This window comes from Nerophis ophidion, linkage group LG03 (assembly GCF_033978795.1).
Source record: "Nerophis ophidion isolate RoL-2023_Sa linkage group LG03, RoL_Noph_v1.0, whole genome shotgun sequence".
Taxonomy (NCBI): Eukaryota; Metazoa; Chordata; class Actinopteri; order Syngnathiformes; family Syngnathidae; genus Nerophis; species Nerophis ophidion.
In genome coordinates, this window is record NC_084613.1 from 66,570,883 (window position 1) to 66,597,460 (window position 26,578).

Consider the following 26,578-nt stretch of genomic DNA (forward strand, 5'->3'; position numbering starts at 1 on the left):
AATTCCCATTGCATTGCTTATCTAAAAGCCCCCCCCAAAGCAGCTGGGGCATTCACAAAGAGCACCGTGCAGCGTTAGATCAATACTAGCCCTGGCTGGATGCTATCTGACACTGAAAATGCACGGATCCATCTCTTCTGCATAGCCCTGAGACAGGCGTGGGCTCCTGCAAGCCGCTATCTGATGGCCTCACAATGGGTGAGTAGAGGGGGGCGCAAAGTAACTTTTTTTTTTTTCACTTCACATTGTTGACCATCCCGCCCATGCCCAAGTTCTACAATGTTTACAAGTGCCTTTTTCTCAAGCCCATTGTATAGTGGGCGCACTTACTCTCGCCATGTGTTTGGATTTATCTAACAAGTTCCAGAAGTTTTAAAGACCTAAAGTGTTCCCGTGTACACAGAGAAACCTAATCCCCCCTTATAAATGCGACGATTTACAGTTCACAAGGCAGTCGCCACCACTTGGGCCCGCGTCTTCGCCTTGTGAGATGACACTAAAACCCGCTTTGTCAGCCGCTCGCCGCAATTTGCTCCGCTGCCTGCCTGTCGCTATATGATCTCATTCCTCACGCGTCACGCCGTCTTCCTCGCCTCCCGCCTGCTCCAGATAAGACGAGGAGGAGCAGTTGGGAGCTTGTTGAGTGTTTGCAGCCTCAAGGCCCGTTTTTAATGGCCACCTCTCCCCACCCGGTTGTTGCTTTGCATGGGTGATTCAATGCAAATGTGTCTCCCAGGTGTCAGGTTCTTTGTTGACCTCCTTGATGTGGCCTCTGTGTCTCCAAAGTCTGATGCTTGGCAGATACTTGAGACTGGAGTATCTTGTTGTGAATGTAAACAGCTGATGCTTGAACACTGTGCTGGAATGTTTGTCCCACAGAGGGGCTAAATTGAAGCTCCAAACTACATTTTATTATATCCCCCACACCTTTACAACATTTTTGCACACATTTTATGTAAGTGAAACGTGTTTTATACTTTTTATTCTAACTTGAATTTAATTTGATAAATGTTTATCCCCAAAAAAATTATTGGAAAGAAAATTGTTTAAAAGTTCATTTGTATCTGTATTTTTCAGACTATAAACTGTTACTTTTTTTCCCAATACTTTGAACCCTGCGGCCTGGAGTATCTTGTTGTGAATGTAAACAGCTGATGCTTGAACGCTGTGCTGGAATGTTTGTCCCACAGAGGGGCTAAATTGAAGCTCCAAACTACATTTTATTATATCCCCCACACCTTTACAACATTTTTGCACACATTTTATGTAAGTCAAACGTTAATTATACTTTTTTATTCTAACTTGAATTTAATTTGATGCATGTTTATCCTCAAACAAATTCTTGGAAAGAAAATTGTTTAAAAGTTCATTCGTATCTGTATTTTTCAGACTGTATACTGTTACTTTTTTCCCCAATGCTTTAAACCCTGCGGCTTATAAAGCGGTGCGGTTAATCGCTGGATTTGTCTTCGCCAACGGCCATAATGTTTTGTGTTCAACACACAGTTTAAATATTACTCTGACAGAGACCCTCAAAAGGTGTGTTATTGTGTGTGCATCTTTTTTGACGAGCTCGCTCAATGCAGGTGCTGCGGGTTGAAAATGTACTTCCGGTGTGGTGCCTTGAACCGGACATAAAACCGTCCAAGGAATTTTTTGCTCAAAATGATTCTTCATTCTTCACTCTAACTAGAGCTCGGCGATATATGGTCTTTTATTAATGTCTCAATATTTTTAGACCATGTCACCATACACGATATATCTCTCGATATTTTGCCTTAGCCTTGAATGAACGCTTGATGCATATAATCACAGCAGTATGATGATTCTATGTGTCTACATTAAAACATTGTTGTTCATACTTCATTAATATTTGCTTATTTTAAACTTTCATGCAGAGAGGGAAATCACTGTATTTATTAAAAAGTTATTAAGCACTGGCTCAAACATTCATGTCCTTTCCAAAACAGAATGTGCAAGAATGTCAGAGACATTTTAAAAGAAGCTAAGAGTGCACTTTTGTGCATGACGTCACTAAGATGACATATCAAAACAACACTAAATTAAAGTGCACATTTTGTACAGAACGCCACTACAATAGTTTAAAACAAATAAAGTACACTTTTGTGCATGATGTCACACAAGATATTTCAATAAGGGTCAAATAAAAATGAGCTGCATAATAGGAAATCAGATAGTATATGTCCTTTGCTGTGGTAGGTTCCTGCGGACGTTATCTACTTCTATTGTTGACTATTTTTTTCATACAGTATTGATCTGGAAATAGTTGCTTCGGCATTTTGTTGGTGTGGCACCAAACGTTGATGTTGACATGCGGAGTTTCAAGCACTCTTCATTCTCTAGCGCAGTGGTCCCCAACCTTTTTGTAGCTGCGGACCGGTAAACGCTTGATAATTTGTCCCGCGCCCCGGCGGGGGGTTATTTTATTTTATCTATTTTTTTGTCATGAAAAAGGGAGTTTTTTTGGGGGTTTGTGCACTAATTGTATGTGTATCTTGTGTTTTTTATGTTGATTTAATGAAAAAAATAAAACAATAGTAATAATAATTAAAAATAATAATAATAATAAAACATTCTTCTGCGGCCCGGTACTAATTGAGCCCGGTGGTTGGGGACCACTGCTTCTAGCGGGTGAAGAAAGTTTAAAGCCAAAGTGAAAAAAATCTTGCTAAGGGTAGAGATGTAAATATTGAAGGGTTCAGTCATGATCGCTTTAGACAGGGGTCAGCAACCCGTGGCTCTCGAGCCGCATGCGGATATTTAATGCCACCTAGTGGATTCCTGGAGCCTTTTTAAAAAAGGATTAAAAATGGAAAAATGGGGGAATTTTTTTTGGGTTTTATTATATCTTTTTTGGAGAACAAACATGACACAAACCTTCCCAATTGTTAAAAATTCCACTGTTTAATATGTTTAATATGAGTATTTGGTGAACATCTTTTTGTCCTACTAATTTCGGCGGTTCTTGAACTCACCACAGTGTGGACTGTGACGCAGCAGTTTGTTTTCATGTAAAATATTCCACTCCTTCTTTGTCTCAATTTGTCCACCAAAAGTGTTATACTGTGCGCTTTGTTGATGTTATTGACTTGTTGGAGTGCTAATCAGGCATTTTGGACAGTGCATGACTGCAAACTAATCAATGCTAACATGCTATTTAAGCTAGCTGTATGTACATATTGCATCATTATGCCTCATTTGTAGCTGTATTTGAGCTGATTTAATATTCTTTACCTTTATCTTCTTTGTATATGACACATTTCAAATAGATGTTTGTGTGCCATAGTGTTCCAGACCACAGCAAACATTACATAGCTTGCCAAAGGTTGTAATAAATCTATTAAAAGAAGACAGCCTGCAGTTTCCTTTAACTTGGACACACACATTTATACCTTTGGCAATTAAAAGCCAGTAATTTCCAGGAGGTAAAGGCCTACTGAAATGAGATTTTCTTATTTAAAGGGGGATAGCAGGTCCATTCTATGTGTCATACTTGATCATTTTGCGATATTGCCATATTTTTGCTGAAAGGATTTAGTAGAGAACATCCACGATAAAGTTTGCAACTGTCGGTGTTAAGAGAAAAGCCTTGCCTGTACCGGAAGTAGCAGTGGGGGCTCCTCACATATTCACATTGTGTTTAATGGGAGCCTCCAACAAAAAGTGCTATTCGGACCGAGAAAACGAAAATTTCCCCATTAATTTGAGAGAGGATGAAAGATTCGTGTTTGAGGATATTGATAGCGACGGACTAGAAAAAAAAAAAAAAAAGTTAAAAAAAACAAAACGCGATTCCATTGGGATGGATTCCGATGTTTTTAAAGACATTTACTAGGATAATTCTGGGAAATCCCTTATCTTTCTTTTGTGTTGCTAGTGTTTTAGTGAGTTTAACAGTACCTGATAGTCGGAGGGGTGTGTCCACGGGTGTGTTGACGCCAATGTCTCAGGGAAGTCGACGGCAGCTTCATGGACGGCCCAAGCTCTGCTTTTCTCCGGTAAGAAGCGACTTTTTAACCACAATTTTCTCACCGAAACCTGTTGGTTGACATTTGGTCTGGATTCATGTTCGCTTGACCGCGCTCTGATCCATAGTAGATTTTCACCTTCGGGAATTTTAAACAAGGAATCACCGTGTGTTTGTGTGGCTAAATGCTAAAGCTTCCCAACTCCATCTTTCTACTGTGACTTCTCCAATATTAATTGAACCAATTGCAAAAGATTCAGCAACACAGATCTCCAAAATACCGTGTAATTATGCGGTTAAAGCCGACGACTTTTAGCTGTGTGTGTGTACGTAGCGCTCACACTTCCTAAAAATGGGTGACATCTTGCGTACACGTCATCATTACATGACATTTCCAAAATGAAACTCCCGGGAAATTTCCATCCATCCATCCATTTTCTACCGCTTATTCCCTTTCGGGGTCGCGGGGGGCGCTGGCGCCTATGTAATTTAGTAAACTAAACCGGCCATATTGGCATGTGTTGCAATGTTAATATTTCATCATTGATGTATAAACTGTGAGACTGCGTGGTGGGTAGTAGTGGGTTTCAGTAGGCCTTTAACTTACCTTCTGAGTAACCACTGATTTACTAATGGTTTCTAATGTTGTAAAAATGCGTATAATAAATATTACATTTCAACATTTCTGTCAACGAAGATTTGCTTCAGCCTGCGGCACATAGTCATTTTATATATATATATATATATATATATATATATATATATATATATATATATATATATATATATATATATATATATATATATAAGAAAATGCATTTTAGACATTATGATTTGCCTATGCTAGGAGACAGAGAGTAAAAAGTGGTATAAAATGGATTAGAAAGGACACATTTAGAAAAAAAAAAAAAAAACATTTATTATTTTTATTTATTTTTTCCTTTTAACTTGAGACTTCTCGCGGGCCGGATTTTGGACGCTGACGGGCCGGTTGTGACCCGCGGGCCGTAGTTTGAGAACCACAAGGTTACAGCAATGCACAAAAACATATCAAAGTGGTCCTCTGCAATTTTTCTATATGCAACCCTCGATGGGAAGATTTGGACAACCCAGGTTGCTTTCAAGTAGCCGGCGTTTGACTGTCCTGTGAGAAAGTATGAAAAGTATTTCCAGCGTTTCTGTCCTGGTAGACACTGACCCAAAAAGCACAGTGTATTGGCCTGAGAGAGATGACATCACCCCTAGAGCTTACGCTGTACAGCTTGTTCCATAGTAATCATATTGCCGTGTCATCCCTGAGCCATGCCCGTTTAAATCCTTTAATTATATAGCAGCAACAGCAGCAATAGCTGCTGCATGGAAACATGTTGTTTACTGTATGAGTCCAGCGCTCCTAGGGTCTGCAATTGTGTCTTGTGTTAATAAACTTGTAGAGTAGGAGCCCTCCAGGCGCTCGCAGCCTCTGTAATGAGAGTGTGTTTAGTCTGGAGACCGTGTGGGACTAATGCTGATGGATCGTATGGCTGCAGGTCCGGTCTTGCGCTCTTTAGCACACCAGAGGACGCGACGGAGGAAGGAAGGAGGGGGAAGTGAGGGGAAAAGTCGCATTTGCAAGTGTATCAGATGTGTGTCAGACCAACACAAGATAATTTGCATGTTAAAAAAAAGACGGAACAAAGTAGAAGATGCAAGTAAATTCCCAAACAAAATTAAAATAGCCAAAGTTGTGCCAGTTTACCAGACTGGAGCCACACAGAAGTTTACAAACTATAGATCTGTTTCATTACTTTCACATGTTCTACAAAAACACTGTGGAAATCGTAAATAAAAACAGAATACAATGACTTGCAAATCCATTTAAACCTATATTCAATTGAATAGACTGCAAAGACAAGCTATTTAACGTTCGAACTGGAAAACAAAGTTATTTTTTTTTGCAAATATTAGCTCATTTGGAATTTGATGCCTGCAACTAAATTGGCCCTAGTGTGTGAATGTGAGTGTGAGTGTTGTCTGTCTATCTGTGTTGGCCCTGCGGTGAGGTGGCGACTTGTCCAGGGTGTACGCCGCCTTCCGCCCGATTGTAGCTGAGATAGGCGCTAGCGCCCCCGCGACCCCAGAAAAGGGAATAAGCGGTAGGAAATGGATGGATGGATGGAACATTAAAAAAAAACAAAAAAAAAAAAGCTGGTACAAGTGGCAAAAAAGACTGAGAAAGTTGAGGGACGCTCATCAAACAGTTGTTTGGAACATCTGTGTTGGCTCTGCGATGAGGTGGCGACTTGTCCAGGGTGTACACCGCCTTCCTCCCGATTGTAGCTGAGATAGGCGCCAGCGCCCCTTGCGACCCCAGAAAAGGGAATAAGCGATAGGAAATGAATGGATGGATGGAAGGAACATTTAAAAAAAAAAAAAGCTGGCATAAGTGGCAAAAAAGACTGAGAAAGTTGAGGGACGCTCATCAAACACTTGTTTGGAACATCCCATAGGTGAACGGGCTTCTCAGAACAGAAGAGAGCCATGATTGGGTATAAAAGCAGCTTCCATGAAATGCTCAGTCATTCACAAACAAGGATGAGGCGAGGGTCACCACTTTGTGAACAAATGCGTGAGCAAATTGTCGGACAGTTTAAGAACAACATTTCTCAACGAGCTATTGCAAGGAATTTAGCTTCTACCAACCTAGTCACGTCCGTTGTGCCCTTGAGCAAGACACTTCACCCTTGCTCCTGATGGATCGTGGTTAGCGCCTTGCATGGCAGCTCCCGCCATCAGTGTGTGAATGTGTGTGTGTGAATGGGTGAATGTGGAAGTACCGTATTTCCTTATAGTATGCGCCTGCCTTAAATTACTGCTGGGTCAAACTCGCTTCGCAAAATAATTAGCGCATGCTTAGTATTACCGCCTGGTCAAACTCGTGACGTCACGAGTGACACTTCCCCTGTCATCATTTTTAAAATGGAGGAGGCGGATTTTAATACTGGTAATTTGAAATCGCATAAAGGGAAGAAGATTAAGAGCTATTCAGTAGGATTTAAGGTCCTACGCTAAAAAGAACAGTAAGCAGTTATGTTTTATTAATATACCTGTGGAGCATGCTGGAGTTGGCGGCATTCCCGAAGAGTAAATAGAGCAAGAGCATACCAGTCACTTCCTGCTACCGGCATACAACTACAGCTGATTGGACTGTGGCAGTCACATGACTAGGTAGCGCGCAAAGAGTAAATAGAAAGGCAAGAGCCTAATAGTCTCCACAAATGTATGTACGTATTTGACACATGCATTACATAAAGGTAAGACCATAATAACGTTTTTATTAATAAATGTGCTTTTCATGATGGTATCCTTACATCACACTCAAATTTTTACTGCATGCCTTTGGTAAGTGCCGGAGTGAGGGAGTGAGAAGAGGTTTTAAATTAATTAGCGCATGCTTACTTTTACCGCATGCCTTTGGTAGAAGTGAGATGAGGTTTTAAATTAATTAGCGCCCCGGCGGCAATTCAAGGAAATACGGTAGTTTCAAAGCGCTTTGAGTACTTTGAAGGTAGAAAAGCACGATTCAAGTATAACCCATTTACCATTTACCTTTATCTTGGATCGAAATCTTCCGAAAGGCAAACTTGCCGAGCACAGATCGATGTAGTTGAATCTATGGAATATCCATCCATCCATCCAAGAAAACCAAATTATTGCATAAAATGGCTCAAAATAATCATTGTACTACATGTGTAGACAACTCTTTTTAAAGGCGCACAAAAAAAGATCAAGCTGTTAATACCAACAAACACACAAATTAAATTGCTCAAAAAGGTTCCTTATGTCTTCTTATTCAAATACTCTTTCAAATGTTCTTTTAATCAGACGATATTTTCGGTATATCCGATGGAATCTTTGCCTGACATGTTTCGACTGTCTTCTTCAGATTTACATGTCAGGTAAAGATTCCATCTATTATACCAAACATATTGTCTGATTACAAGAACATTTGGAAGAGTATATTTAGATAGTATATAGTATTTACCATGAATTGATTTTACGTGGACCCCGAGTTGAAAAACTTATTGGGGCGTTACCATTTAGTGGTCAATTGTATGGAATATGTACTGAACTGTGCAATTTACTAATAAAAGTTTCAATCAATCAATCAATCAATCAATCAATCAATCAATCAATCAAGTACACAGATTAAAGCTACAAAAGCTGAAATTAGTCATAATTTTAAGTATATGGTAGAATCAAAACCTATCCGTTTAATAAGTGTCACAATGTTTTGAAATAAGACATTTTAAAATCGCAAGTTTATTTCGGTGGAGGGGTAACTATGAGTGAGCATATCGTTTGAAAATGTGATAGTGTTGATATCAGTTTGATACTGGCATGATTAGATCGATACTTTTCGTCTGTAAGTCCAGCAAATTACTCGATTTTCCTCACAAGAGTTCATGTGAGTGCAACCTCTCTCCGTGCCTGTTAGTGCAAACATCACATGTTTCTCTCTCTCTCTCTCTCTCCCTCTCACTCTCTCTCCACTCCTCACACAGCCACAATTTCCCCCTCCCTCTTCCACTGACTGCTGACTTTATTTTTAACAAATATATGCCTGCAATGGAAGTTGTTTATGTTGTTTTGTTGACATTTTTAGACTTGTACATACAGTGTTGCATCTTTTATACTGTTTATGTTATTTCTCTAAAAAAGGGGTGTCAAACCTTTGGCCCGAGGGCCGGATCAGGCCCGTGAACAGGTTTTACCCGGCCCTTGCTAAGTATAAAAATGAACCTAAAACATCTTAATGAATGAAACCGCTGTTCTAAACGTGTCCACTGGATGTCGCAATAGCAATTCTTTGTATCTGTAATGGTTTACTAAAGGGGAGATGACGGCAGACTGACACCAGGGATTAAGGTTCAAATATTTATTATATAGAGTCAATATATGTATATATAATAATACAACAATACTAACTGATAAACAAAGGAAATGGAGTGTGACAAAATCCAAGAGTGTGTATGGTGTAAGACTATGTGAAGTATTAAATTGGAACGGTTTACCGTAAGTGTTGGATACGCGGTGCTGTCAGACAAGGGCAAGGCAGGCCGGGTTGTCCAGGGGCGGAAGCGTAGTCGAAAGGCAGGAGCGAGGCGTCGTGGTCCGGGGGCGAGCGAGGAGTCGAAAATCATGAAGCGCGAGGGAGGCACGGAAGATCCGGGAGCACAACACGCACAGCTTGACTTGAGGGGTGCACACAGGTAAGGTACAGATGACTATACTCCGGTGAGCGATGGCAGGTTGTCCAGGCTTAAGAAGGCAGATCGCTCATCACGGATAGGTGTGTTGATTGTAGATGATGCTACATATGTACAATTTAAACCGCATTATATTAGTACATCAGTCGAGGAAAACGAGCAAACTACATAAATAACATACTGTAATTTGGTTTTGATGCACTTATTTTTATATCTTGATAGATTTAAAGTTAACACCAATGATGAACATTATCACATCATTTATTTAGAAAATATAAATAATGACAAATAAAGAGAGAATACTATTAACTGTAAAAAAAAAAAACCAACAACATTATGATTTATACAATTTCAGAATGTGCTTGTTCTATTTTTAAATTAAAAAAACAATCTGAAGTTGTCTTTATTTTTAAGTTATCGTTACCATGATTTTACCAGTCAGGCAACAATTGGCCCCATCAAAAATGAGTTTGATACCCCTAGTCTAACAATAAGTGTGTGTCATTGAACTAGATAGGGCAAAGGTGGGCTCTGAGCCGAGGATGTCGTTGTGGCTTGTGCAGCCCTTTGAGAAACTTGTGATTTAGGGCTATATAAATAAACGTTGATTGATTGATTGAATTATTTTTTTATTAATTTCATACTAATGCATCGTTTTGTATAGTTGCATTCGGATTTAGTTGAATACAGTCTTGTTCCTGTCCTATCACACACAAATATTCAGCTAGAGGCACATTCACAAAATATTCAATGATCATAACTAATTTAAAGGGGAACATTAACACAATTTCAAAAGGGTTGAAACCTATAAAAATCAGTTCCCAGTGGCTTATTTTATTTTTCGAAGTTTTTTTTAAAATTTTACCCATCATGCTATATCCCCAAAAAAGGCTTTAAAGTGACTGATTTTCGCTATCGTGAAGCCACCGTCCATTTTCCTGTGACGTCATCCGGTGATGCCAATACAAACAACATGGCGGATATAGCGACATTAGCTCGGATTCAGATTCGGATTTCAGGGGTTTAAGCGATTCAACAGATTACGCATGTATTGAAACGGATGGTTGGCACTGGAGCAACTTCAATCCGTCGATTGGTAAGAGGTTTGTTTGGTATTAAATGTGGGTGGAGGGAAAGGCTGGATGCAAATATAGCTACAAATGTACATACAGCTAGCCTAAATAGCGTGTTAGCATCGATTAGCATGCCGTGCTAATCGATGCACACTCCACGTAAGTCAACTTGAATCCGTCTCTGATCGTGTTGTTACACCCTCTGACAATACAACGACGAGGCATGATGTCTCCAAGGTATGGAAAACAGTCGAAAAAACTGAAAATAACAGAGCTGATTCGACTTGGTGTTTGTAATGTGTTTGAGAAAATGGCAGATTGACTACCTATGTGACGTCACGTTGTGACGTCATCGCGCCGAGTGCGAATAATGGAAAGGTGTTTAATTCGCCAAAATGCACCCATTTAGAGTTCGGAAATCGGTTAAAATAATATATGGTGTTTTTTCTGCAACATCAAGGTATATATTGACGCTTACATAGGTCTGGTGATCATGTTCCCCTTTAAAGTCAAAGTATCGGTATCAGTATCGGCAATACTCGCCATGTCTTTCCATGGTATTGGGTTGATACCAACATTCACTATTGCCCACCGCTACTATAAATAGCTATATTTTGACAAGTACAGAGTAATAGCAGAGCACAGTAAAAACAATAATTGTATGTTTCGCTACTCACTAATAAGTAGACAGCAATGATATATAGCGTTGGATCACATGAAGCATCTCTGTCTCGATCGCATTAATTCAAAACATTGTTATTCATACCTTATTTAGTGGTGTTAAGAATTAAACGTCCACATACAATAATTTGGACAACGTCACTGACATATGAATCAGTTATTAAAATTAATTTGCTTCACTTTTTTTTTACCTGCTGGTGGCAGGATCTATGTGCTCTTCTATCATCCTTTTGTGTTCCTGATGTTTCCCTCTTGTTTTCATGTAGGGTTTTTTTGCCTTTTGGTTAAGGACCCTTTGGGACTGTGCGACAAAAGGAGGCACTTTTGTGACTTCTGTGGTACTTTTTTTGTGAACTTCTTGATTTGCCTCCCGGGACAGCTGCTGGGTCTCTGCCACACCAGAGTCCGTTTGGAGAGACTGGAGGAGATGTGGATAAAGAGACAGGGCTGCGGAGTTAGCACTGAAAATTGGGACGGACAAGTTTCACAGTGTCTTGGCTGAATGAGCAGGTATCGGACACCTCTGTCTCCTTAGACGCATCCTCGCTTATCCATGCGGACTGGACACTGGCCGAGAGTTAGTGGGCGGCCAAGGGTGGAGTCGGCTCTCTTGGTTGCTTTGTTGGGTCTGCTCCTGTCTCTGGCCATGCTCCCCCCATCCCAGCAGACGATGGCGTGGAACACCTTGCAGAGGCCACCACAGTGTATATGTTTTCTTTTTTATTTATTTTGTTGTTTTTTTACTTTTGTAGCTGTATATAGAAGTGGCTGGTTGCATCAGCTCTGCTCTTTTAATGTCTGGGGCGACATAGCTCTGTTGGTAGAGTGGCCGTACCAGCAACTTGAGTGTTCCAGGTTCGATTCCCGCTTCCGCCATCCTAGTCACTGCCGTTGTGTCCTTGGGTATTGGGTTTCACAATGTAAAGCACTTTGAGTCACTAGAGAAACACGCTACATAAACATAATTCACCTCTTTAATGTTATTTGATGATTCCCTCTTATGCACATGCTTATGTGTGCTATGGCTATGAGTTTTTTTTCTTCTTAGCCTCATACTGGACCCCCTCTCCAGGTGCCCAGGCTTTGATTTTGATTGATCCACTATGGACGGGACTCTCGCTACTGTGTTGGATCCACTTTGGACTGGACTCTCATGGCTGTGTTGGATCCACTATGGATTGAACTTTCACAGTATCATGTTAGACCCGCTCGACATCCATTGCTTTCGGTCCTCTCCAAGGTTTCTCATAGTCATCATTGTCACTGTAAGCGACGTCCCACTAGGTGTGAGTTTTCCTTGCCCTTATGTGGGCTCTACTGAGGATGTTGTTGTGGTTTGTGTTGCGGTTTGTGCAGCCTTTTGAGACACTAGTGATTTAGGGCTATATAAATAATCATTGATTGATTGATTGATTGAATTTTTTTTCTCACTCCCTACCTCACCATTTTTGTAAGGGACACCGGAAGTTGGCAGACCTGTCAGTGTTCTTGTTTTGTCTCCTTGTAGTGTGTGTTTGCTCTTGAATGGGATTGTGCTGAAAATCTTAATTTCTTAATAAACATTTTTTGATTCGGATGGTGATTAGTCAAAACAGTTTACAACCACAGCCATCATTTTGAACCGTATACCTCTGATGATTATAAAAATCACAAGTGTCATTTAAACAAATTAAAACATCACTAACACCACGACACTGGAAAGTTGTAGTTACTTAGCATGGAACATACTCTTCCCCTGTTTATATTCCCACATAGCTAAAGAAGCTAAAAAAAACGACCCACCAGTGCAGGGGTCGGCAACCCAAAATGTTGAAAGAGCCATATTGGACCAAAAATACAAAAACAAATCTGTCTGGAGCCTCAAGAAATGAAAAGCCGTATATAAGTTTTAAAATGAAGGCAACACATGAGGTAAGTGTCTGTATAAGCTATGTTAGCCTACTATCAAAATGACTGTGTCGCAGGCTGACACAAATCTTCGTTGACAGAAATGTTGAAATATAATATCCATTCTACCCTGTTTTTACAAATTGGAAAACATTAGTCAAACAGAGGTTTATTTGAGGGTGAGATAATGTTTAGATATTACTGGCTTAGAAAGGCCAAAGGTCCAAGTTAAAGAAAATGGCGGGCTGTCTTCTTTGAATGGATTTATAACAATCTACGCAAGCTAGGTAATGTTTGCTGTGGTCTGGAACAAAATGGCATTCAAACAACTATCAGAAATGCAACCAATATTACATAAAGATAATAAGTCACGAGAAATGCAGGTATAAAATAAATAGACAGAGGACATAAGAAATTAAATGAGCTCAAATATACATATAAGTGAGGCATAATGATGCAATATGTACATAAAGCTATCCTAAATAGCATGTTAGCATTGATTCACTTGAAGTCATGCACTCCACACAAGTCAATAACATCAACAAAGCTCACATTTGTGAATTCACGCACAGCATAAATAGTTTGGTGGACAAAATCAGACAAAGAAAGAGTGGCATAAAAAAAGAAAATTGTACTTGTTGACAAACTCCAGTGAGTTAAAGGACTGCCAAAATTAGTAGGACAAAACGGCACTCGCCAATTACTCTCATCAGAAAAGCATGTTTAATATAAATAGTGGGAGTGTCCTCCTAGAGCAGGGGTCGGCAACCCAAAATGTTGAAAGAGCCATGTTGGACAAAAAAATACAATAACAAATCTGTCTGGAGCCTCAAAAAATTAAAAGTCATATTACATACAGATAGTGTCATGAGATATAAATCAAATTCTGAGGACTTAAAGGAAACTAAATGAGCTCACATATTGCTACAAAAGAGGCATAGTAATGCAATATGTACATACAGCTAGCCTAAATAGCATGTTAGCATCGATTGGCTTACAGTCATGCAGTGACCAAATATGTCTGATAAGCACACTCCAAATAAGTCAATAACATTAACAAAACTCACCTTTGTCCATTCATGCGCAACGTTATAAGTTTGGTGGACAAAATGAGATAGAAAAAGAAGTGGCATAAATCACGTCTTAGAAGGTCGGAAAAAGTTCTACATGTAAACAAACTACGGTGAGTTCAAGGACCGCCAAAATTAGTAGGACAAAACGGCCCTCGCCAAATGCTCGAATCAGTGAAGCACGTTTAATAAAAACAGTGTGCTTTATAGCAATTAGGGAGGTTTGTGTCATGTTTATCCTCCTACTGAAAAAAAATTAAAAGAAATAATATGTTTTTTTCCCCTCAACATTTCCATTTTTAATACATTTTTGAAAAAGCTCCAGAGAGCCACTAGGGCGGCGCTAAAGAGCCGGATGCGGCTCCAGAGCCGCGGGGTTGCCAACCCCTATCCTAGAGAAACCTTATTCAAACAAAAATATTTTTTTTCCCCATCTTTTTCCATTTTCATACATTTTTGAAAAGCTCCAGGGAGCCACAGAAGAGGCCCTATAGAGCCGCAGGTTGCAAACCCCTGCATTAAGGTAAGAAAGACACACAGTATGTGACAAAAATCCACATTAGAGATAGAACATGTACATTGGGACTTCACATTAGTGATAAAATAGGAAATAAGTAATTATCTAAAAAATCAGACTAATTCAGTGCATGGAAACATACTGCATGACTGGGCCATTAAATTTGAAGGGCCAATCAGGGAGAGAGTATTTGTAAAGTGCCAAACAAACAATTTTGAAGAAAAAAAAGTATCCCAAGATGTTCAAAGAATATCCCTGTTTATTATATGATTGTGAAAAGTCAAAGCTAAAAAAGATGTGTTTATCACATTTCACAGCTGAGCTCAAAAAACAAAAAAAGAATGGCCAGGTTCCCGCTGAGGCCATGTGGGTCTGCTTTCCTGCTAGCCAGCCCAGACTTGCCCCCTTTTCCCGAGATAAGATAGTGTTGACTGCCGGCCAGTGTGTGTGTGTGTGTGTGTGTGTGTGTGTGTGTGTCTAGTGACTGGTGGTGGTGTGTGTGTGTGTGTGTGTATGGCGGAGGTGGTGGGGGGGCTCGCTGTGCTTAGTCACCCTCAGCAGCATCCTGTTCTCTGAAGTTTTACTGGTTTATGATCTTTGCACCATCTCAAGAATAGTGACAGTTCAAAGCAGCATGACAAATTGAGAATCTCTGCCCCGTGGACAAATCACTTCATAAGGACTTGCTGGGATGACCCCGGAATTGAAATCAACGGGTTCTTTATTTAGGTTACCTTTTCAGTTAGTTAAATGTTTACTTTCTGAGCTTGAATCGTATGATTTTTTATTGTATATTTTTTTTTTTAAACAAAACCCACAATTGTCCTTGAAAGATACCAAAAAAATACTTTCTGTATGACTTCATTTTAGATCAATAGAGTAGCATACAGCGTTTTAGGCCCCGTTTATACTAAGGTTATTCAGGGTAAATCCCACCTAACCTTATTCTTGTCCACACACACACACACAATGGTCGTTTAAGACCCCCTCCCCTCCTCCGTCCGCCGGCGCAATGCGACCTAATACGCCCTAGAGCTCTGGAACCGCTTGTTGCTGACCCCCGCGCCATACCTACAGTTATTATACACTGCCAAACATGCATTTGTGACAGGCTTTCACAAACGACGACTTTGAAAAAAAATGGGCCCCATTATTTTTTTCCAAAGTCGTCGCCGACTCAGTGCTCATGCCCCCCGAAAATTGACGGGGGGAAAAAGTGCACAGTTTTGGTACGAATGGTACTAAATCAAGGCGGTATTGATGTTGCTTTGGCATGCTGCTATCACTTTATATGTTGACAAACCTATCCCTTCAGTTCAGTTTCAGTTTATTGCGAACATGCACACCATACAATGTAATGCATCACATATATCCAGTTGTTTCATTACAGCACGTCCAAAAAGGAGTAGAAAGAAGCTGAGCTTATTTAATTATACCCCTTTTCATACCAGAGCAATTTTATCCCATTCTCTGTAACAGAACAGTAAATAAATAACCATAGTCAGTAAACAAATTTTAAATGAAAAAAATAATCTTTATCTGAAAAAAAAAAAGAAAAAAACATTCAATGACGGTATTAAAAAAGTTGCGCGACTTCAACGTATTTTTTACAAACTTTTTAAAAAAGCTATATTTTTTCCAAGTTTATGCTGTTTTTTTGCATGAACAACAAAATGTGTTGAAGATATAAGTTGATTTGTCTTTTGCCTTAGAGTCGTAACGGAATGGGGACAGTGTTTGTAAAAAAAAAAAAAAAAGTGTAATGCTGTAAGAGCAGGCCTGGGCAATTAGTTTGACTGGAGGGCCTCATTTACAGAAAAAATGTGTCTGAGGGCCTGTATATCTATTTTTAGGAACACTAATATAAAGCCACACAATAATGTCTGATTGAATGCTAAAAACGTTATGACAGACCGCTTTAAAGGGGAACAATATCACCAGACCTATGTAAGCGTCAATATATATCTTGATGTTGCAGAAAAAAGACCATACATTTTTTAACCGATTTCCAAACTCTAAATGGGTGAATTTTGGCGAATTAAACGCCTTTCTATTGTTTGCTCTCGGACCGATGACGTTACAAAGTGACGTCAACGAGGTAGTCAATCTGCCATTTTCGCAAACACGTTATACACATCGAGTCAAATCAGCTCTGTTATTTTCCATTTTTTCGACTGTTTCCCGTACCTTGGAGAAATCATGCCTCGTCGGTGTGTTGTCGGAGGGTGTAACAACACGATCAGGGACGGATTCAAGTTGATTTACGTGGAGTGTGCATCGATTAGCACGGCATGCTAATCGATGCTAACATGCTATTTACCGGCTATGGTATGGCAGACATGGCACAGAGATGTAAGGATAACCTGCAGATGCATTTCCAATGATAAAGACAACAAAATCACAAAGGTGAGTTTTGCTGATGTTATTGACTTATGTGCTGATCAGACATATTTGGTCGCGGCATGACTGCCAGCTAATCGATGCTAACATGCTATTTAGGCTAGCTGTATGTACATTTGAAACTATATTTACATCCAGCGTTTCCCTCCACCCACATTTAATGCCAAACAAACACATACCAATCGACGGATTTAAGTTGATCCAGTGTCACAAGATGCGAAAGTCCCGATTGTTTGGTCTGCACATTTTACCGGCGATGTTAAGGAAGACATGGCCGAATAGCGTCAATAGCTATTCGCTCAATAGCTTCAGTTTGTTCTTCATTTTCGTTTTCGCTTTTTGCCTCCATACTCCAACCATCCGTTTCAATACATGCGTAATTTGTTGAATCGCTTAAGCTGCTGAAATCCGAGTCTGAATCCGAGCTAATGTCGCTATATCTTGCTGTGCTATCCGCCTGGATAGCACGTATATCACTGGATGACGTCACAGGAAAATGGACGGTGGCTTCACATATAACGAAAATCAGGCAATTTTTTCGGGATATTGCGTGATCGGTAAAATTTTGAAAACAACTTCGAAAATAAAATAAGCCAATAGGAACTGATTTTTATTAGTTTTAACCATTCTGAAATTGTGATAATGTTCCCCTTTAAAACAACATAATGGTATTTTACATTTTTCTATGAAGGATAGAACACTGAATATTGAAAAATATGAATGTCACACCCCCTTTTGATCAACATATTTTACAATCAAGTGAAACGCAACAAAAATGCAAGAAACAGTGAAATATGAACGCAAAGGGTACAACATAAACCCACCTACAATCTGATGTATCTGATACATCAGTAAGCTTTAGAACTTTGTTGTGAGAATCTCCTTCCACGTCTGTGGAAACGCTCCCCACCCACACTGCTGGGTGTCTCGTCTGAGCTGCTGTGTCGTAGATTACCATAGTAACTCATTAGATGACCATAGTAACTCATTAGATCAGTGCTTCTCAACCTTTTTTCAGTGATGTACCCCCTGTGAACATTCTTTTAATTCAAGTACCCTCTAATCAGAGTAAAGCATTTTTGGTTGAAAAAAAGAGATAAAGAAGTAAAATACAGCACTGTGTCTTCAGTTTCTGGTTTATTAAATTGTATAACAGTGCAAAATATTGTTCATTTGTAGTTGTCTTTCTTGAATTATTTGAAAAAAAAGATATAAAAATAACTAAAAACTTGTTGAAAAATAAACAAGTGATTCAATTATAAATAAAGATTTATACACATAGAAGTAATCATCGACTTAAACTGCCCTCTTTGGGGATTGTAATAGAGATCCATCAACTTAATTCCAAACATTTCTTCACAAAAAAATTAATCTTTAACATCAATATTTATGGAACATGTTCATAAAAAATCTAACTGTCAACACTGAATATCGCATTGTTGCATTTCTTTTCACAGTTTATGAACTTACATTCATATTTTGTTACATTCATATTTCGCAGTAGTATTATTCAATAAATATATTTATGAAGGGTTTTTGAATTGTTGCTATTTTTGGAATATTTAAAAAAAAATCTCACGTACCCCTTGGCATACCTTCAAGTACCCCCAGGGGTACGCGTACCCCCATTCGAGAACCACTGCATTAGATGACCATGGTAAGTAACTAGATGGCCATGGTAACTGCTATATCATCCAAAAGCGCAGATTCAAAACATTGAAATACTTTGTATAGTTGAAGATTTACGGTCATTAGAAAACGTCACTTCACATCATTGCAGCTACACCTTGCATCTTAAAGATCTAAAAAAATATGTATTTGTGAATGTCCGGCGGGTCTATCTTTGACCAGGTCTGTGTAAGAGACTCACTTCTCTTGCTCCGTTGTGTTGAAAACGATGCCCAGATGATTAAATGTGATATCATATTTATTTACGACTCTAATGGGCGACATTTTCAAGACTTGTTTTAAAGTGTCTTATGTTTGGGAAAACCCTGCTTGTAAATCAGTAAATCTATAGCTCGCGAGACAACTGCCCCTTGTAAAGTAGTAAAACAGATGAAGAAAGGGGATATTTTGTCAAGTTGTAACACACAGCGGGGAAAATCTGCTGCATCAATCAGGCTTTAACCTTGAAAACAAAAACAAGAAGAAATGGACTCACGGAGAGACAAACACCTGAAGCAAATCCCAGCATTCAGTCATGTTTGAACAGTGACCAGATAAGATAGCTCAAAGTTATCAGCGCACGATGAATTCCCATAGGAGTCCCCCAGGAGGGGTTTCATCAATGCAGGGGGAGGAAGAAAATCAATTCCTCAAACCACATGGTGACAAATAACCACCTAAAACCGAGGAGAAATTAGTCGCACTTCCAACAGCTCCATCCCGTTGAGGGATAGCGAGTCGGGAAAGATGTAAGGGACAATCATTCCCGCGGTGGCACGTAAACACGGCACAACTTTTTAAACATAATCATAATCATGGGGGCTAGAATGAAAACATCCCTTTTTTTTTAACAGCCATGCAGACCTGGGTGGTCGCACACTCTCGTCATGTAAAGTAAGGGCATGTCTATAAAAATACAGTTATTAAAAAAAAAAAAGTTTTTGTCTTGTTTTGTAAAAGTGTAGAATAGTGTTTTCTTGCCCACCATGTCTTATTATGGCAGTCCGATCCCTGTACGATCAGTGTCAGAGCTTGGTCCGCATTGCCGGCAGTAAGTCGGACACGTTTCCAGTGAGGGTTGGACTCCGCCAAGGCTGTCCTTTGTCACCGATTCTGTTCATAACTTTTATGGACAGAATTTCTAGGCGCAGTCAAGGCATTGAGGGGTTCCGGTTTGGTGGCCGCGGGATTAGGTCTCTACTTTTTGCAGACGATGTGGTCCTGTTGGCTTCATCTGGCCGGGATCTTCAGCTCTCACTGGATCGGTTCGCAGCCGAGTGTGAAGCGGCCGGAATGAGTATCAGCACCTCCAAATCCGAGTCCATAGTTCTCTCCCGGAAAAAGGTGGAGTGCCATCTCCGGGTTGGGGAGGAGACCCTGCCCCAAGTGGAGGAGTTCAAGTACCTAGGAGTCTTGTTCACGAGTGGGGGAAGAGTGGATCGTGAGATCGACAGGCGGATCGGTGCGGCGTCTTCAGTAATGCGGACGTTGTACCGATCTGTTGTGGTGAAGAAGGAGCTGAGCCGGAAGGCAAAGCTCTCAATTTACCGGCCGATCTACGTTCCCATCCTCACTTATGGTCATGAGCTTTGGGTCATGACCGAAAGGATAAGATCACGGGTACAAGCGGCCGAAATGAGTTTCCTCCGCCGGGTGGCGGGGCTCTCCCTTAGAGATAGGGTGAGAAGCTCTGTCATCCGGGAGGAACTAAAAGTAAAGCCGCTGCTCCTCCACATCGAGAGGAGCCAGATGAGGTGGTTCGGGCATCTGGTCAGGATGCCACCCGAACACCTCCCGAGGGAGGTGTTTAGGGCACGTCCAACCGGTAGGAGGCCACGGGGAAGACCCAGGACACATTGGGAAGACTATGTCTCCCGGCTGGCCTGGGAACGCCTCGGGATCCCACGGGAAGAGCTAGATAAAGTGGCTGGGGTGAGGGAAGTCTGGGCTTCCCTGCTTAGGCTGCTGCCCCCGCGACCCGACCTCGGATAAGCGGAAGAAGATGGATGGATGGATGGATGCCCACCAGTTAGGTTCTAGGCAGCATTTGTTCCATTTGAAAGATACATTTTGATTACATTTTTCTGGGAGAAATGAGTCCCTTCTGACCCTAATACTGTATAGCAGGGGTCCTCAAACAGTTTGACCCGGGGCCCACTTTGGGTTAAAAAAATTTGGCCGGGGGCCGGGCTGTGTGTGTGTGTATATATATATAATTACATATATATATATATATGTGTGTATATGTATATATATATATATATATATATATATATATATATATATATATATATATATATATATATATATATATATATATATATATATATATATATATATATATATATATATATATATATAACGTGAAATCATCGCGCACAGAATATATATATATATATATATTTTTTTTTTTATTTTTTATTTTTTTTATTTTTTATTTTTATTATTATTTTTTTTATGAGTGCGATAAAGTCAAGTTATCAATGGGAAAATGCATTTTTAGACAATATGACATCATCGCGCTCAGAATATAGAAAATGATGAAATAGAATAGAAAGTACGCTGGGGGAAATTCAGCACCACAGTTCGCTCACAATAGACAATAATAATAATAAATAATATAATTTGTATCACTGCGATGATGTGGCAACTCAGTATTCTTCTTCCTCCAAACACGACGAGTTGAGTTTATAACAAAATGGATGATACAGCAGAGGATTGGGAGAATGCCATGTGGTCAGATGAAACCAAAATATAACTTTTTGGTATAAACTCAACTTGTCGTGTTTGGAGGAAGAAGAATACTGAGTTGCATCCCAAGAACACCATACCTACTGTGAAGCATGGGGGTGGAAACATCATGCTTGGGGCTGTTTTTCTGCTAAGGGGACAGAGTTAAGGAAAGAATGAATGGGGCCATGTATCGTGAGATTTTGAGCCAAAACCTCCTTCCATCAGTGAGAGCTTTGAATGGTTGACCAAATACTTATTTTACACCATAATTTACAAATAAATTATTCTAAAATTCCTACAATGTGAATTCCTGGATTTTTTTTCACATTCTGTCTCTCACAGTTGAAGTGTACCTATGATGAAAATTACAGACCTTTGTCATCATTTTAAGTGGGAGAACTTGCACAATCGGTGGCTGACTAAATACTTTTTTGCCCCACTGTAGATAGACAAACAACATTCAGACTCACATTCACACACTAGGGCCAACTTAGTGTTGCCAATCAACCTATCCCCAGGTAAATTCCTCAATAATACACAGTGACTCCCTTGGCCTTCGTCCTTCATGTTGCTTCCACAAAATATTCAGGCTCCGGTAAAGATTTTCTTCAATGTCCTATTTCCTTGCAAATCTTCCACATCCCTCTGAATGTTCCGAGTACGATCTGTGAGTTAATGCTAAAGGGTCAGTGGAGGACACACTGTGGGAAAAAGTAAGGCTAAGCTGTGTGCATGTCAGAGCATTTAACAACTCCGAATCAATAATGGAAGGTAACGTGTCATCACAATCACACGTTCTGACTTGGATGTCATGAAGTGTGATGGTGCCTTCAGGCTCTGTTGGGTCATTGGGGTGAACATGTTCAGAAACACACTAATTTGTATGAATCAGAGGTTTATCACTATTTTACAATGCCTTGCGGGTTTGTGGAATAGGTTCTAGGCAGGATTTGTGCTCAGCAAACTTGTGTTTACGTAAACTCCTTCAGTTGGTATGCATGATTTTTTATGAGACATATACTATGCACTTAAAGAGTCTTGTCTTTTGGTCGGCTGTGTAGGTTCTAGGCAGGACTCGTTCCATTTGAATGGCGCTTATTATTGAGGAATTTACCTGGGAATAGGTAGATTGGCAACACTAAATTGGCCCTACTGTGTGAATGTGAGTGTGAATGTTGTTTGTCTATCTACAGTGGGGCAAAAAAGTATTTATTTAGCCACCGATTGTGCAAGTTCTCCCACTTAAAATGATGACAGAGGTCTGTAATTTTCATCAAAGGTACACTTCAACGGTGAGAGACAGAATAGGAAAAAAAATCCAGGAATTCACATTGTAGGAATTTAAAAAAAATTTTTTGTAAATGATGGTGGAAAATAAGTATTTGGTCAACCATTCAAAGCTCTCACTGATGGAAGGAGGTTTTGGCTCAAAATCTCACGATACATGGCCCCATTCATTCTTTCCTTAACACGGATCAATCGTCCTGTCCCCTTTGCAGAAAAACAGCCCCAAAGGATGATGTTTCCACCCCCATGCTTCACAGTAGGCATGGTGTTCTTGGGACGCAACTCAGTATTTTTCTTCCTCCAAACATGACGAGTTGAGTTTATACCAAAATGGATACATGGATGATACAGTAGAGGATTGGGAGAATGTCATGTGGTCAGATGAAACCATAATAGAACTTTTTGGTATAAACTCAACTCGTCGTGTTTGGAGGAAGAAGAATACTGGCTTGCATCCCAAGAACACCACACCTACTGTCAAGCATGGGGGTGGAAACATCATGCTTTGGGGCTGTTTTTCTGCTAAGGTGGCACTGAAGCAGACAAACAGGCGATACAGAGGGTCATAAAGTCTGCACAAAAAATCATCAGCCTGAAGGATTTACATAACTCCCGTTGCCTCAAAAAAGCAAAAAACCATCACCAAAGACAACACACACCCTGGTTACCACCTGTTCCACCTGCTACCATCGGGCAGGCGCTACAGGTGCATCAGAGCCAGAACAAACAGGCTCAGAGACAGCTTTTTTCCCCAAAGCTGTCACCATGTTGAACTGTAACTTATAATAATAATAATAATTCACCCATGTACAATATCCTGCCCAAATACCCTACTGTGCAATACTACCCATCGAGTGCAATACGTGCGAAACTGATTATTTATTACTTCGGTACTCTTGGCTTGTTCTGTATATTGTACAGTATTTTGTATTTCTATAGTGTTTTGTATATTGTACAGGATTGCTTGTTATTTTTATTGGATAGTAGTCTGTTTATTTCAATTGTGTTATTTATATCACCCCATATTTGTTCCCACAACCGCACCTTAAATTGGAGTCTTTAATCTCGTTACATGCAAATATAATGACAATAAAGTCTATTCTATTCTAAAAAGTAGTATGGTGTCTTCTTGTCTGCAGTGTCGGTTCTCGGCAGCACTTGTGCTATTTGAAAGATTTCGACTTTTTGAGAAATGATTCCTGTTTAGTCCTGATACAACATATGTCCTATATTTCAGTAGAACTTTCATTTTTTTCAACAAATAGCATCTTCTGAACCCTATAATCACAACATGTCTGCAATGACTGCGGAGTAGGTTCCCTGCGGGACTTGTGCCACAGCAGTAACTGTACACAAAATAGATTGAAGGTAATAAATAGCATAATGTTATTACTTACCTAACGTGCCCTAAGTACTTAAAGTTTATGGCGGTCCACTAAGTAGGTCCTAAGAAGGACTCGTGGCCCCACTACGGCACTCATTTTTCTGGAAATCGGTGCATACATATTTGCATGTCTGAAGCATCCATGAATAACATATGGTCTCTTTGGAGCCCAATAACCACAGCAAGTCCACCATGTGTGCGGAGTAGGGGTTGAACGGTATACCGGTATTAATACAGTACCGCGATACTAATGAATCATACTCGGTACTATACCGCCTCTAAAAAGTACTGGTACCCCTCTCCCCCGCGCTCCCGCCGTCGTCACCTCATGTCATTGCTGGTTTACGAGCAGACGAGCACGTTCGGCAGCGCACTATCACTGAGTACTTACAAACAGACACAGTGTGTAGACAGAAAAGGTACAACGGACACATTTTGGCTTAAAAACTACAAAAAAAGGTGAAGTTATAACACTGAAACACCCAACGGAAGAGGTGCTGTCACGCCAAATTTCTTCCCCCTACAAACACCTTCACCCCCATTTACTTCCGGGGTCATGATTAATACAGACGTTTTGTTAACGCTATATGAAAAAATATAACGCTATATTATAAAAATACAGACGTTTTGTTAACGCTGTATTAAAAAATTATAACGCTATATTATAAAAATACAGACGTTTTGTTAACGCTATATTATAAAAATAAAAAAACTAAAATAAAAAAAAACAATTTACAAACACATACTATGGGATGACACATTTACTTCCGGGGTCACGTTTCCTCACGTTTCCTCTTACGTCATCCCATAGCTTGTGTTTGTAAATAGTTTTTTTAATTTTTTTAAAAGTTTTTTATAACATAGCGTTAACAAGACGTCTGTATTTTTATGATATAGCGTTAAAAAAACATCTGTATTTTTATAATATGGTGTTAACAAAAAGGCTGTATTTTTATAATATAGCGTTATATCTTTATAATATAGCGTTAACAAAACGTCTGTATCAATCATGACCCCGGAAGTAAATAGGGGGGAAGGTTTTTGTAGGGGGAAGAAATTTGGCGTGACAGTGCTTTAAGACATGGCTAGCTAGCTAGCGGCTAAAATCCAGCCCCAGATGGCAGTGTCTTAGCTACTTCTAAATCACTAATCCTCGCCTCCGTGGTGAGAAATAAAGTACGTTTCTTACAAGCATCATCCCTGCTGGATGAGAAATAGCTAAACATTCTCCACTACACATCGTAGCTGACCGACATCAAAATGTGAACAAATGCCATCTGTGGAACTACACCTAACATCCACTGTAATGATATCAAGTACAGGCACGTATCTAGTCGATACTACTATGATTACGTCAATATTTTTTCATCTTCTTCTGTTTTTTTAAAATGTATATTATGTTTATAAACCTAGGAAATATGTCCCTGGACACATGAGGACTTTGAAAATGACCAATGTATGATCCTGTAACGACTTGGTATCGGATTGATACCCAAATCTGTGGTATCATCCAAAATGTATGTAAAGTATCAAACAAAACACGAGTAAGTGATTAATACATTTTAACAAAAGTGTGGATATGACATGTTAAAAGAGATATTAAGCAGATATTTGTCAGGCTTTCCCCTGACAGTTTGTCTATGTTTTAGTTGTTTCCTCTGCATTTGTCTGTTTCCTCTGTGTTTAGTATCTCCTGTCTTTAGTTCCTGTCTAGTGCTTTTATTTTGTCAGCTTCCTGTCTTTGTTCCCTGAGTGCTGTGTTCCTCCTCAGCTGCGGCTGATTGACACCTGGCCACACCCGTTGCCAATCAGCCCACTCCTATTTGTACCTGCTTTGTCTTGTGTCAGTGGCTGGATCATTGTATTGTATTGTCATTCGGACTTGTATTGTCATTGCCACACATCCCTCTTGTCGTGCTACCTGTCGTGTCGTTTTGTTACAGCTACTACCTGTCATGCTACATTTTGTCTTGGTTGTCGTAGCGGTAAGCTGTTTCTGTTAGCATTAGTTATTTCCAGTTTTTCTGTTTGCTATCCACTAGCTTCCATGCTAAAGTTCCTTTCTGTTTTCTACCTTCCAGTGCTAGCTCCCTTAGTTTGTTATTCCGCCCACGTGCGTGCTTTTTGTTTGTTCTTGTTTAGTTTGAATTAAATCATGTTTTCATATTCTACGCCTGCCTCCGTCTCTGCATTTTGGGGTTCGTCAACAACAAATAATCCTGACAATATTAACAGTATATGAAAAAGTAGATTAAAAATTCATTTTTTTACCGCTTAATAATCCTTAATCATTTTGACAAAATTACATAATGGAAAATGACAAAATATGTTACTGCATATGTCAGCAGGCTAAATTAGTAGCCTTTGTTTACGTACTTACTACTAAGAGACAAGTTGTCTAGTATGTTTACTACTTTATTTAAAGACAAACTTGCAATAAGAAACATATGTTTAATGTACTCTTGGATTTTTTTCTTAAAATAAAGCCAAAAATTGCATTTTTTTGTGGACCCCTTTATTTCAAAAAGTATCCAAATATTTTTGGTTATGTTACTAGTACCAAAATATTGGCATCATAACAACACTAGTGCAGAGTATGTTCTAGGCAGGACTTGTGCCACAAATATAACAGTAATGTTTA